Source organism: Mustelus asterias, unplaced genomic scaffold (assembly GCF_964213995.1).
Source record: "Mustelus asterias unplaced genomic scaffold, sMusAst1.hap1.1 HAP1_SCAFFOLD_1644, whole genome shotgun sequence".
Classification (NCBI taxonomy): Eukaryota; Metazoa; Chordata; class Chondrichthyes; order Carcharhiniformes; family Triakidae; genus Mustelus; species Mustelus asterias.
In genome coordinates, this window is record NW_027591589.1 from 66,389 (window position 1) to 80,000 (window position 13,612).

General features: G+C 49.9%; 1 pseudogene across 1 annotated transcript in view; it reads right to left on the reverse strand.

Annotated features, from left to right (window-relative positions):
• Nucleotides 1–607: 607 nt before the first annotated feature.
• Nucleotides 608–13,612, reverse strand: part of LOC144488537 (leukocyte antigen CD37-like) — a 13,182-nt pseudogene continuing 177 nt past the window's right edge. The window contains exons 2-4 of the transcript XR_013496616.1: nt 7,768–7,962; nt 6,056–6,139; nt 608–1,609 (exon numbers count right to left, since the gene is read on the reverse strand). The product of XR_013496616.1 is annotated as a leukocyte antigen CD37-like (transcript). The remainder of the gene's footprint in view (nt 1,610–6,055; nt 6,140–7,767; nt 7,963–13,612) is intronic.

The window sequence follows — 13,612 nt, forward strand, 5'->3', positions numbered from 1 at the left end:
CAGCATCGTGGAACCTTTTGATGAAAATGGGGAGCATTTCGTAATGGTGACCATGAAACGCAGTGATTGTCGTAAAATCCATCTGCATCACTAATGTCTTTTCAGGAAGGAAACCTGTTGTCCTTACCTGGTCTCTCTACATGCGACTCCAGCAAACTTTAAACTTCGCTCTGAAAGGAGATCCTGCTGCAGCAATGAGGGAGATGGACAACAAATGGCTGCCCACAACCCATGAGAGAATGAAGAAAAAAAAGGACATATCTGAAATGGGATCAGAAAGCAAAGAGTCTGACATCTTTGTTGAATGTTTTATTAAAGATATAAATCAGATTGGGAAGGGGTCTTGAGATTTTTATACAAGAATACTGATAGACACTTCAAGCTTTGATGTTTGGTAGTTTGTGCTCATTGTACCCAAGACTGAACACTGTACCCCTGTAAATCAGATGGAATACACTAATATTTGCCCTGTCAGTTGTAGTACTGAGAGAGCCCTGTCAGGGGTCAGAGCCCGGTCAGGGGTCAGAGCCCGGTCAGGGGTCAGAGCCCGGTCAGGGGTCAGAGCCCGGTCAGGGGTCAGAGCCCGGTCAGGGGTAGTACTGAGGGAGCCCGGTCAGGGGTAGTACTGAGGGAGCCCGGTCAGGGGTCAGAGCCCGGTCAGGGGTAGTACTGAGGGAGCCCGGTCAGGGGTCAGAGCCCGGTCAGTGTCCTAAACTGTGGTCAGGAGCGCTGATTTTCCACAAGTTGAGACAAATTGTAAAGCTCTTAGCACTTTACATGCTCAGATCAGTCAACTCAACACACACCAAGCACTGAGCCCAAGATCCCCTTGGTCTGTACATAATGGGACAACGCATTTACCTCCTGAATCTTTGGGACAGCTCTGGAGCAGTTAGTTGTGTAGTAACAGCCATTGTACACATTATCCACCCAGTAAATCTCAACCAATAATTGAACAGTATCTGTCCTTCCTATTGGCTCACATGCTGCCCTAAAAAGAAACATTTGAACGAGGTGTGCACCAAAACAATCCTCCAAAGTAATCCACGTTTGATTTCTTTTCCAAGGTTGTTTTCCAGCTGTACCTTCATCATCCAGCCTCCAATCACCAGTCATACATGAAGCAGCTAACGTCCTGTGCAGACAGCACAATTCCTTAGGGAAGACCTGTTTATCCTCCGCATCTTTGTCACGTCTCCAAATGGACAGTGTGTGTTAATGAGATAATTGACTGGTTAAAGTGACAGGTTTTTTTGGGCTCCCTGGGTGTATCGAGTTGGGTTGAGTTGACTGAATTGATGTTGGGTAAAATGAGGTTGCCGTTGAGTGATGAGAGTTGGCCATTAACAGTTGAATTCTCCAGTCTGAATAACATCTGCTCCTGAGATGGTTCAGTACCTGTTGTGATGACCCCAAGTCCCAACTGCAATCCTCAAAAAGGTTTAAGCACAAACTGGGAGTAAAGTTACTGCAGGAAGTTATAAACAAAAATAAAACACATTGGTTTCCCATTCTTTCACAAGCCTGGTCATTAGTGAAAGCGAACAAGTTTGTCGTAATCTGGATCGATGTTCCTACACAATAACATCGATAACGTCATCGCAAAGAGCTGTAGGAAAGGAGAGAGAGTCAATGTGAATACCATAGCATGACACCACCCAATACAGAAGCTCGAGAACCACTCCATATACACCCCTGCTGAGCGCTGACCTGATATGGAGTCCAGTCTTTGGTACAGACACACAGTGAAAATGAACACCCAACGGATAGATGGACACACTCCATGTCCAACGGCAGCGATGGTGAGGCACGGCTGGGACAGGACTCCCTGCCCACTCGGCCCTATTTGTTCAGATGGAACATTCAGACCAGTTCTTCCAGCTATGGGGTTACATTTGCTGAAATCTCTGAGTGATGTTACTCCAGTTCCCTCAACATTTGCTGATGTCAGTACCTTGGGATAGCGGGAGACAATTAATCTGACCCCTTCCCAATCAGGATAGGATCACCAATTGTAGCCAACTGCCAGTCAGCATAAATCAAACAGTGACTGGTTAAAGGAGGAAAACGGGTAACAGATCAAAGGCCAAATCAGCAATTGCTGCTTAACAGTAACATTGAGATTAAATTCAGAGCCCTTCTCACAACACAATCACACAATACAGCTGTTCCTTCATTTTCCCCCATTTTATTCAGTAGGATAATTGTTCAACAATTTCAAAAGACATTTTCTTAACTTTGTGAGAACTCATTGGTCTGTCTGGTTAACATTAGTCATCCTTCCTTTTTCCAGACTCGGTGCGGATACAATGGATATTTTATCTGCTTTGTCTAAGATCTTTCCTTTTTCCAGACTCGGTGCGGATACAATGGATATTTTATCTGCTTTGTCTAAGATCTTTCCTTTTTCCAGACTCGGTGCGGATACAATGGATATTTTATCTGCTTTGTCTAAGATCCTTCCTTTTTCCAGACTCGGTGCGGATACAATGGATATTTTATCTGCTTTCTCCAAGATCTCTCCTGGTTCCAGAGACAATATTGTTGTCTTGGACAATTTAACTGCTGTCTCTGCAAGTTCTCCTTTTGGCTGAATATGCATTGAAATGCTAGAGAGGTTTGTGGATACTTCCAAATTCTGAAAGTGCCTGGTCGCAGCCCTGGATTGACACTGTTCCAAGCACAAGATGAAGGAGAATATAAGGAGCCCAAACTAGAAGTGAGGTAGGAAAGGAGGCTGCATTGAAAACTGATTCAAAGAGAACAAACCTAATTATCTACCCATAGATTACTTTCAATTTCATATGCTTTAAATTTTGCTAACATATTTTCCTCTCCTGAAGGTGCTGACTCTCACTGGGGTACGGGCTCCACAGGAACCAACCCTCACTGCAGTAACATATCTGCTGAATGACCTGACTAAATTCAATCCAGGACAACAATTAAGTTAACAGCCTGTCATAACATTCAAGGCTCTGGGCCAAGTGCTGGTAAATGGGATTAGGTGGGAGGTCAGGTGTTTCTCATGTGCCGGTGCAGATTTGATGGGCCAACGGGCCTCTTCTGCACTGAATGATTCCATGATTCTACAAGATATGCAAATGGATCAGTGATAAGTTAACGGCACAAACACATACACCCGGACAAAAATTACCTTGCCAATATTCAATGTGGAAATCTCTGAGAACACAATGCAAACAAACCAAAGTTAGTTGAACATTTCAGTTTGATGTTGTCGCCTTACTGAAATATCACCATTAAAGCTCTGGAATTATTAATGGGGGTGGTGGGGGGAGGGAAATGCTACAAAGCTTGCAATGCATGCCCACACACCCTGCATGCTCCTTCCAACCTGTGGTCTGGCTTCTCACAACTTACCCTGGTGATGTCTTCCCCTCTATTTGAACCAAAACTATAAAATTGTGAAAAGAAACAAGTGCAACGAGGCAGCCTAATCCCAGGTGCCAGACACACCTTCACATTTCATCCAGTAACCACATTCCCCACGGAGCAGAGGGATTCCACAGGCTTATTTCCAGTTGGTTCTGAATTCAGAGGAAAGAGGTGGTTTCCATAATTTAGTCCCATTCCTTCCCCAAAACATCCCATTCTCCACTTCTCAAAATCCATCTTTTTATTTAAACCAGATTTCAGCTTTCTCTCCTAATCGTCGCTTCCCGATCTCCCTCCCAGTCCTGCCTCCAGGAAATTTGCTTCTTTTTAAAGACATCATGTGATTGCAATTTGTACCAGATAGGTCTGTCACCCTAGAGCGGGTTTCTATTCAGGGAGTTTGTCTCCAGACACACACGTGTGACATGTACCAACACAAGCAAATCTAGTTCCTGAACATGCAAACCACACCAAACGGAAACCCACGCGCCAAACGGCGGAAACCCATGCCAAACGGTGGAGAAGCCCGCGCCAAACGGAGAACCACAGGCACCTGACAGGAAGAGTTAGGAGGTGAGTGGAGGAAGCCGTGCTTGGTGTCTGTCTCAGAGACGGGGTCTGGTTACAGTGGACAATGATACTGAGCAGCTGGAAGAACTGAACACAATGGCGTTTATCAGAAACTCTCCCAACCTCTGCCCTCAGTCCCCCAAACCGCCCCCATTCACCCCCTCAAGCTGCCTACCCCCCACCCCATACTGCCCCCCACTAAGCCACCCCCCCTCTCCCCTCCCCCATCCACACACATTCACTATCAACATCCTGGGGGTTACCATCGACCAGAAACGGAACTGGGCTAGCTATATAAATACTGTGGCTACCAGAACAGGTCAAAGGCTAGGAATCCTGTGCTGAGTAACTCGCCTCCTGACTCCCCAGAACTTATTCATAATCTACAAGTCACAAATCAGGAGTGTGATGGAATACTCTCCACTTGCCTGGATGGCTGCAGCTCCAACACTCAAGAAGCTCAACACCATCCAGGACAAAGAAGCCCCATTTGATTGCTACCCCTTCCACAAACATTTACTCCCTCCACCACCGACGCACAGTGGCAGTCGTGTGTACCGTCTACAAGATGCACTGCAGCAACTCACCAAGGTTCCTTAGACAGCACCTTCCAAACCCACAACCACCACCATCAAGGGCAGCAGATACCTGGGACACCACTTCCTGGAAATCCCCCCCCCCAGTCACACACATCCTGACTTGGAAATATATCGGCCGTCCCTTCACTGTCACTGGGTCAAAATCCTGGAACTCCCTCCCTTCGAGGGCAATTAGGGATGGGCAATAAATGCTGGTCTAGCCAGCAACGCCCACATCCCATAAATGAATTTTTAAAAACTATCACCCCACATTCCACTCCCCCCTCAAACCCAAACTGTCCCCATTCACCCACCAAACCACCCCCCATTCACTTCCCCAAAACCACTCTCCAGTTCACCATACCTGCCTTTGGCCCATATCCGTTAATACCTTTGCTTAACAAAAATCTATCTATCTCAGATTTAAAATTAGCCACTGATCCAGCATTAACTACTGTTTGTTGAAGAGAGTTCCAAACTTCTAGCAGCCAGTGTGGGGAAATGCTCCCCAACATCTCTGCTGAATGGTCTGGCCCTAATTCTTAGGCTGTGCTCCCTCGTTCTAGAATCTCCAACCAGTGGAAATTGTTCATCTTTATCTCCCCTGTACTTTTCCTGTTAACATCTTGAATATTTCGATCTGATCACCCCTTAAGCTTTTAAATTTGAGAGAAAGCATGTGTGCTTTGTATAGTGCCCTGGAGTCTTGGTATCATTCCTGTAAACTTACGCTGCACTCCCTCCAAGGCCTGTATATCCTTGCTAAGGTGTGGAGCCCAGATCTGCTCAATGACTCCAAGTGGGGTCTAACCAGGGTTTTGTATTGCTGCAACATGACACCTGCATCCTTATACCCCAGACCTCCAGATCTAAAGGCCAGCATTGCACTAGCCTTTTTGATCATTTTCTGCACCTGTTTGTGGCATTTTGAAGATCGGCATCTTAATGCCCAAGTCTCTTTGGACATCGACAGTATTTAATTTCATACCATCTAGAAAGTACTCTGATCTACTCTTTTTTGGTTCAAAATGAATCACACTTGCTTTTGCTGAAATCCATCTGCCACAGCTCTGATGAGGGGCCACCCAGACTGGAAACATTGGCTCTATTCTCTCCCCACAGATGCTGTCAGACCCACTGAGATTTTCCAGCATTTTCTGTTGTGTTCCAGAATTTCACAACCTTTGTGACAAGTGCTTGCCTACCTCTCCCGACCTACGTTCAAGTTAAACTCCTCCATTAATACGACTGTCTTTGCTACACATTTGCTTAATTTCTGCATTTATACAATGTCGTGCTTCAAAGCTGCCTTCACCCCCAAACCACCCCCAAACCCCACCCCCCCCAAACCACCTGCATTCACTCCACCCTCACATCTTGCTTTTATATCATTTGAAGAAAGTAAATGGCCAGATTCAATGAGTAGCTGTGAATCTGACACCTGAGTGGATGGCAGTCTTGGTGCCACTGCTGTGCTGGATCCCACAGACTGATCATTCTCTCCATTCACTCACCTCCACTAAACTGGCCCCAATGGAGACAATCATGATGCTCAAGATATTTTCCTGAATCCATTCAAACACGTTCATCCGACAGCTCTGGGGAAAGAACACAGGAAAGAAAGATGAAGTCAGATCCATAAGTGTCACATTCGCAGCCCATGAACTTCCTTCGACCTCCCTGGACCATATCTCTCCAAATCCGCCTCCCCCAACCGCCCCCCCCCCCCGGACACCGCCCGTTCCCCCTTCCCCCCCCCACCCTGAACACTGCCCGTTCCCCCCTCCCCCCCCCCGCCCCGGACACTGCCCGTTCCGCCCCTGCCACCGCCCGTTCCCCCCCTCCCCCCCACCCTGAACACTGCCCGTTCCCCCCCTCCCTGAACACTGCCCGTTCCCCCCTCCCCCCCCCCGCCCCGGACACTGCCCGTTCTCCCCTCCCCCCCACCCTGAACACTGCCCGTTCCCCCCCTGCCCCGGACACCGCCCGTTCCCCCCCTCCCCCCCCACCCTGAACACTGCCCGTTCCCCCCTCCCCCCCCCCGCCCCGGACACTGCCCGTTCCCCCCTCCCCCCCACCCTGAACACTGCCCGTTCCCCCCCTCCCCCCCCACCCTGAACACTGCCCGTTCCCCCCTCCCCCCCCCCGCCCCGGACACTGCCCGTTCCCCGCCCTCCCCCCCACCCTGAACACTGCCCGTTCCCCCCCGCCCCGGACACTGCCCCCCCGCCCCGGACACTGCCCCCCCGCCCCGGACACTGCCCCCCCCGCCCCGGACACTGCCCCCCCGCCCCGGACACTGCCCCCCCGCCCCGGACACTGCCCCCCCGCCCCGGACACTGCCCCCCCCGCCCCGGACACTGCCCCCCCCGCCCCGGACACTGCCCCCCCCGCCCCGGACACTGCCCCCCCCGCCCCGGACACTGCCCGTTCCCCGCCCCGGACACTGCCCGTTCCCCGCCCTCCCCCCCACCCTGAACACTGCCCGTTCCCCCCCCTCCCCGGACACTGCCCGTTTCCCCCCCCCTCCCCGGACACTGCCCGTTCCCCCCCCGCCGGACACTGCCCATTCCCCGCCTCCTGCCCCGGACACTGCCCGTTCCCCCCTCCCCGGACACTGTCCGTTTCCCCCATTCCCCCCCCTCCCCCGCCCCGGACACTGTCCATTCCCCCCTCCCCCGCCCCAGACACTGACCATTCCCCCCTCCCCCACCTGGGACACTGTCCATTCACACCTCCCCCGCCCCGGACACTGTCCATTCCCCCCTCCCCCATTCCGGACACTGTCCATTCCCCCCTCCCCCATTCCGGACAGTCCATTCCCCCCTCCCCCATTCCGGACACTGTCCATTCCCCCCTCCCCCATTCCGGACACTGTCCATTCCCCCCTCCCCCATTCCGGACACTGTCCTCAGCACCATCATTATCTATTATCACCAAGCAGGTGTTAACCCCTGACCCTTTCAGGTCACCCACCTTGACGCGGGTTTGGCTGAACCCAACCTTGATGGGGCAGCCCCCTAGTGCCTAACACCGGGCATGACTCAGCAACCATACACCTGTGCCGCGCCCCAGCAACCACCACCCCCCCCGGCCACGCCCCGATAACCCCCCCCAATCCCCGGCAAGCCCCCGTTGTGCCCTGGCAACCCCCCCGCCCCCCCCCCCCCCCCCCCATTCAGAACAGAGCAGCCAACAATCAGTGACACAAAGTCTGAATTATTACCTTCAGCGTTTCCACCAGCAGGTTTGTGGGGGCGGAACAGAATCCGGTTTCTTGGGTGATGTTGAAGTTGGTGTTATTCAGGGTGAAGGAATTATAACAGGAGCAGGGAAAGATATATTCTCCCGTTGAATTATTCCTTTTTATTTTGGAATTGTGCATCCACTCCTGAGAGCTATTCCAACCACAACAAGAGAACTGGAAATGAGGGGGACAATTTAGTTTGCGCACAACATTATATTCCACAGTCTGCCAGCAGATTCCTGTGACAGCTGAATCTTACAGTGGACCAACAGAATAAATATTTATATATCAAACTGCTTTGACCTGGAATAAAGCACTGTTCAAATTAGATACTGTTACAATTCATTACACGTTTCCTCAGACCTGGCTGAGCAAGTAAAAGTAGTAAGAAGTCTAACAACACCAGGTTAAAGTCCAACAGGTTTATTTGGTAGCAAAAGCCACACAAGCTTTCCGAGCTCTAAGCCCCTTCTTCAGGTGAGTGGGAATTCTGTTCACAAACAGAGTGGGAATTCTGTTTGTAAACAGAATTCCCACTCACCTGAAGAAGGGGCTTAGAGCTCCGAAAGCTTGTGTGGCTTTTGCTACCAAATAAACCTGTTGGACTTTAACCTGGTGTTGTTAAACTTCTTACTGTGTTTACCCCAGTCCAACGCCGGCATCTCCACATCAAGTAAAAGTAACCAGGACAGATTTCAGGAGATTGACACAAGAATGAAAGGAGAAATTTGCTACACGCCGACTGAAAGTTTGGCGGAAGCAGATTCAATCTGAATTTTCAGAATTGAGTGAACTGAATTTGGAGGAAGGTTTGGCGCAATGGGAGAGAGGGGAGTGGGTCAGATTGTTTAGCAAAAGAGCGGGCAGAGGCACAAGAGACTAACGTACCCGCTTCACTGCTCTAACATTTAATAATTACTGAATTAGAATCAGAGAAATGTTTTTTAAGGACTAGGAATACTCTAATGAGCACTAAGAGTGAAGGAACCATGATTTCACTGAGCCTGCCTGTATTAAACCAAACCCAAACCCCTAATGTAAAGATCAAGAAGTCGACCCGTTCACTGTCGGGAACTCCGGCTGCAGTACCACCACAAGCCCAATGGGTGGTGCTAGAAACCTAGAAGCTTGGTGGTGTCACCGGGGAGCAAGAGACGGACCTGGCAACAGGCCAGACAGTGACCACTGGAATTCCCAGTGACCAGACAGTGACCACTGGGATTCCCAGTGACCGGGCCGGACAATGACCACTGGGATTCCCAGTGACCGGACAATGACCACTGGGATTCCCAGTGACCGGACAATGACCACTGGGATTCCCAGTGACCGGACAATGACCACTGGGATTCCCAGTGACCGGACAATGACCACTGGGATTCCCAGTGACCGGACAATGACCACTGGAATTCCCAGTGACCGGACCAGACATAGACCACTGGAATTCCCAGTGACCGGGATGGACAATGACCACTAGGATCCCTAGTGACCGGATAGACAATGACCACTGGGATTCCCAGTGACCGGGATGGACAATGACCACTGGAATTCCCAGTGACCGGGATGGACAATGACCACTGGGATTCCCAGTGACCGGATGGACAATGACCACTGGGATTCCCAGTGACCGGATGGACAATGACCACTGGGATTCCCAGTGACCAGGCCAGACAATGACCACTAGGATCCCTAGTGACCGGATGGACAATGACCACTGGGATTCCCAGTGACCGGGATGGACAATGACCATTGGTTTTCAGAGTGATGGAATGGACAGGCAGTCTGATATTGCCCCCACAGACTGAAATCTGTGCTTTGTGGTTCAGAGCAGGAATCCTGGATGTTTATTTCTCTGGGACAAAGTACAGCTGGCAATCTTTGGGAGGAGTCATGCTGTAAAACACCCGAATATCAGAATCATCTCAATAATGAGACTCGCTTTCCTGAGCTTAATTTGCATTTTCACTCAGAGAAGATTAACAAACATGATCACTTTCACATGATTGCCTGCAGAGTGCTGATCGGAAACTTGGTTTGATTCCTGATCTTTGCTGGATTCAGTAAATAAAATCATTCCAAGTTTAAATGAATCATGGCTGTCTGCTTGGTTAAAATTTAAGAAATACAGTATGCTAGTTTCTCCCTCTCTGCCAAAGATCTATCCAATATATTTATCCAGTATGATATTTTTCCAAAGGATACTCTCTCTGTCCTGACGTTCAGTCTATTGTACTTTGTGTCAAATAGTGGCTTTCAGCCTGCTGTGTGCGAACAGCCCGCTGTCAAATTGTGTCACTGAGTGCAGTATTGAATGTCTGTGTTGGTCAGTTTATAGCCACTCATACAAGCAGCTGGGAGGGACCTGCTACTTTTAGACATGTGGGCTGAGACCCTTCTTACCGTCCCCTTTGCAGGTTCCCTCCATTTGTACAGCTGCACAAACTGAATGGAGGGTGGGGAGTGCACAAGCAGGGACTGGAGGGAGAACAACCGTCTGGCCTGGGAGCCCAGTCTCGGACACCCCGTTGGACTGGCTGGGTGAGAGAACAACTATCTGGCCTGGGAGCCCAGTCTCGGGCACCCCGTTGGAACTGGCTGGGTGAGAGAACAACCGTCTGGCCTGGGAGCCCAGTCTCGGACACCCCGTTGGAACTGGCTGGGTGAGAGAACAACCGTCTGGCCTGGGAGCCCAGTCTCGGGCACCCCGTTGGAACTGGCTGGGTGAGAGAACAACTATCTGGCCTGGGAGCCCAGTCTCGGACACCCCGTTGGAACTGGCTGGGTGAGAGAACAACCGTCTGGTCTGGGAGTCTCAGGCTGACTGGGAGGTACATCGGCAGCAAGTGGAGTGGCTAAGGAGCACAGTGCTGAGGACCTGACACCCGCAGGTAGTGACAGCCATTGAGTCGATGCACGTTGCCAGAAGGGGAAAGAGTTGAGTCACTGACTGCAATGTGAGCACTGGCCCATGCAGTGAATGTGTCCCTGATGGAAACACAGTTTCATTTTTATAGCAGAATTTCTTGCTTCTTGTTTCTAAACTGCAGAGTTCTAAATGTTCAAACTTTTCTTTCTCCCCAGATCTTCAGTTTAAAAAAAATTTATTTATTAGTGTCACAAGTAGGCTCACATTAACACTGCAAAGAAGTTACTGTGAAAATCCCCTAGTTGCCACACTCCGGCGCCTGTTCTGGTTACACTGAGGGAAAATTTAGCACGGCCAATGCACCCTAACCAGCACGTCTTTCGGACTGTGGGAGGAAACCGGAGCACCCGGAGGAAACCCACGCAGACACGGGGAGAACGTGCAGACTCTGCACAGGCAGTGACCCAAGCCGGGAATCGAACCCGGGTCCCTGGCGCTGTGAGGCAGCAGTGCCAACCACTGTCACCATGCCGCCCACCCACCCACCCACTGTTCAAATCAACTTGTTTCTTATCCAAGTCATTTTTACCGTCAAAACTGGGACTCCTTTCTTTTCTCACCTTTTCCTTCTTCCGACAACCTCAACATCTTTTAAGACCAAAGTTTGCTATTACTATCCCTTGATTTGTGTGGTCCTTGCTGATTCTGGTATTCTGTAATATTAAACCTTGGGGCTCTCTGTCTAAGAAGTGCTGATGGGGAAATGCCTTTCACAAAGAGACCAGCAGTCAAGGTGAGCCACCTTCCCCAGAAATACTGGCTCAACGCGGACTACACTTTGGAAATTTAGCTGTCAGGGCAGGTGACAGCAGACAGACGTATTCACCGGCCCAGACAGCCTAGCAGGCAGCAGCACCGCTGCAAATCTGAGAAAGTATAAACCCATAAACAGAAATTAACTGAAAAGCAGGATCGGGGTTCCAGACATTTTGCAGCGCAGATTTCACTGGCCACAACATGTGTCTCTCTGAAAGCATTTCCATTAATCATCCTCAACACTTGATCTGTGGCTTTTAAACACTAATTGTGAAGCAGTATCTCTGGGAGATTCATGTAGAGTTCAATATTGTCATTCCAGACCAAATAAACTGTTAATAAGTCAAACACAAACTTGAAAAAAAAACAGGGACGTGTTGTTTGCTTTGAGAGGTTTTGGAAGTAGATCAGAGGGCAATAGGCAAAACTGGAACACCTCCTACCCCCAGGTCCTGCTCACAGAGCCGGAGGAACTAATTGGTGTCTCCTGCCTTTAGAAAGCTGTCAGGCAGCCCAGGGTGCGAGTGTGCGGCGTCACAGCTGTATTACTGGATCTGACATGGGCAGCAAAGCCTCTTACCCGAATATCAGAGGCCGAATGCCCGTGACCGCTGAAATGCATTCGGCCTCTGATATTCGGGTAAGCGTTCTCCAAGGCGGCCTTCACGACACACGACGCGCAGAGTCGCTGAGCAGAAACTGATAGCCAAGTTCCGCACACACGAGGACGGCCTCAACCGGGATATTGGGTTCATGTCCCACTATTTGTAACCCCCACAGCTTGCCTGGACCTGCAGAGTCTCACTGTCTGGAGACAATACACATCTCTTTAGCCTGTCTTGATGCTCTCTCCACTCACATTGTTTGTATCTTAAAGACTTGATTAGCTGTAAGTATTCGCATTCCAACCATTATTCATGTAAATTGAGCCTGTGTCTTTATATGCCCTGTTTGTGAACAGAATTCCCACTCACCTGAAGAAGGGGCTGGGGGCTCCGAAAGCTTGTGTGGCTTTTGCTACCAAATAAACCTGTTGGACTTTAACCTGGTGTTGTTAAACTTCTTACTGTGTTTACCCCAGTCCAACGCCGGCATCTCCACATCATCTCCTTGGTCAGTCAGGGATTGGGGAGCCCCCATGGACCAGCGCTTGGCAGTGCAGCAAGATTTCATCAGCCGAGCATTGAGTTTAAAAATTGGCAAGTCACATTGCAGCTCTATAGAACCTTAGTGAGGCCGCACTTGGAATATAGTGTTCAATTCTGGTCGCCACACTACCAGGAGGATGTGGAGGCTTTGGAGAGGGTACAGAAAAGATTTACCAGGATGTTGCCTGGTATGGAGGGCATTAGCTATGAGGAGAGGTTGGAGAAACTTGGTTTGTTCTCACTGGAACGACGGCGGTTGAGGGGCGACCTGATAGAAGTCTACAAGATTATGAGGGGCATGGACAGAGTGGATAGTCAGAAGCTTTTTCCTAGGGTGGAAGAGTCAATTACTAGGGCGCATAGGTTTAAGGTGCGAGGGGCCAGGTTTAAAAGAGATATACGAGGCAAGTTTTTTTACACAGAGGGTGGCGGGTGCTGGAACTCGCTGCCAGGAGAGTTAGTGGAAGCAGATACATTAGTGACTTTTAAGGGGCGTCTTGACAAATACATGAATAGGATGGGAATAGAGGGATATGGTCCCTGGGAAGATAGGGGGTTTTAGTTCAGTCGGGCAGCATGGTCGGGGCAGGCTTGGAGGGCCGAAGGGCCTGATCCTGTGCTGGAATTTTCTTTGTTCTTATTGCAGGTGATCTCTCATCAAATCTTCCCTGGGTCAAAAGGCTCTTTACACACCGACAGCCCCAGGTTTCCCACTAATCCAGGAATCTAGCATTTACTCAACTTTGCATTCGCTCTGATCCATTGAATTTTAGTTGTGTGCTGCAAATCTCTCTAGTAAGACAGCAGAACAGCGAATGGGATGTTTCTGAGCAATCGATTCAGCTGATAAAAGTTGGTGTGCTGTGGAATTGTTTATCTCGTTGTTACTGAAGAGATTGGGAAGCACTGGTCTCAAACTCAGCCTAAACTGCTTGCTTCATCCTTTTGACAAAACCATGAACTCCAAGTATCGACATAGCTGCAAACTTGCTGCTCA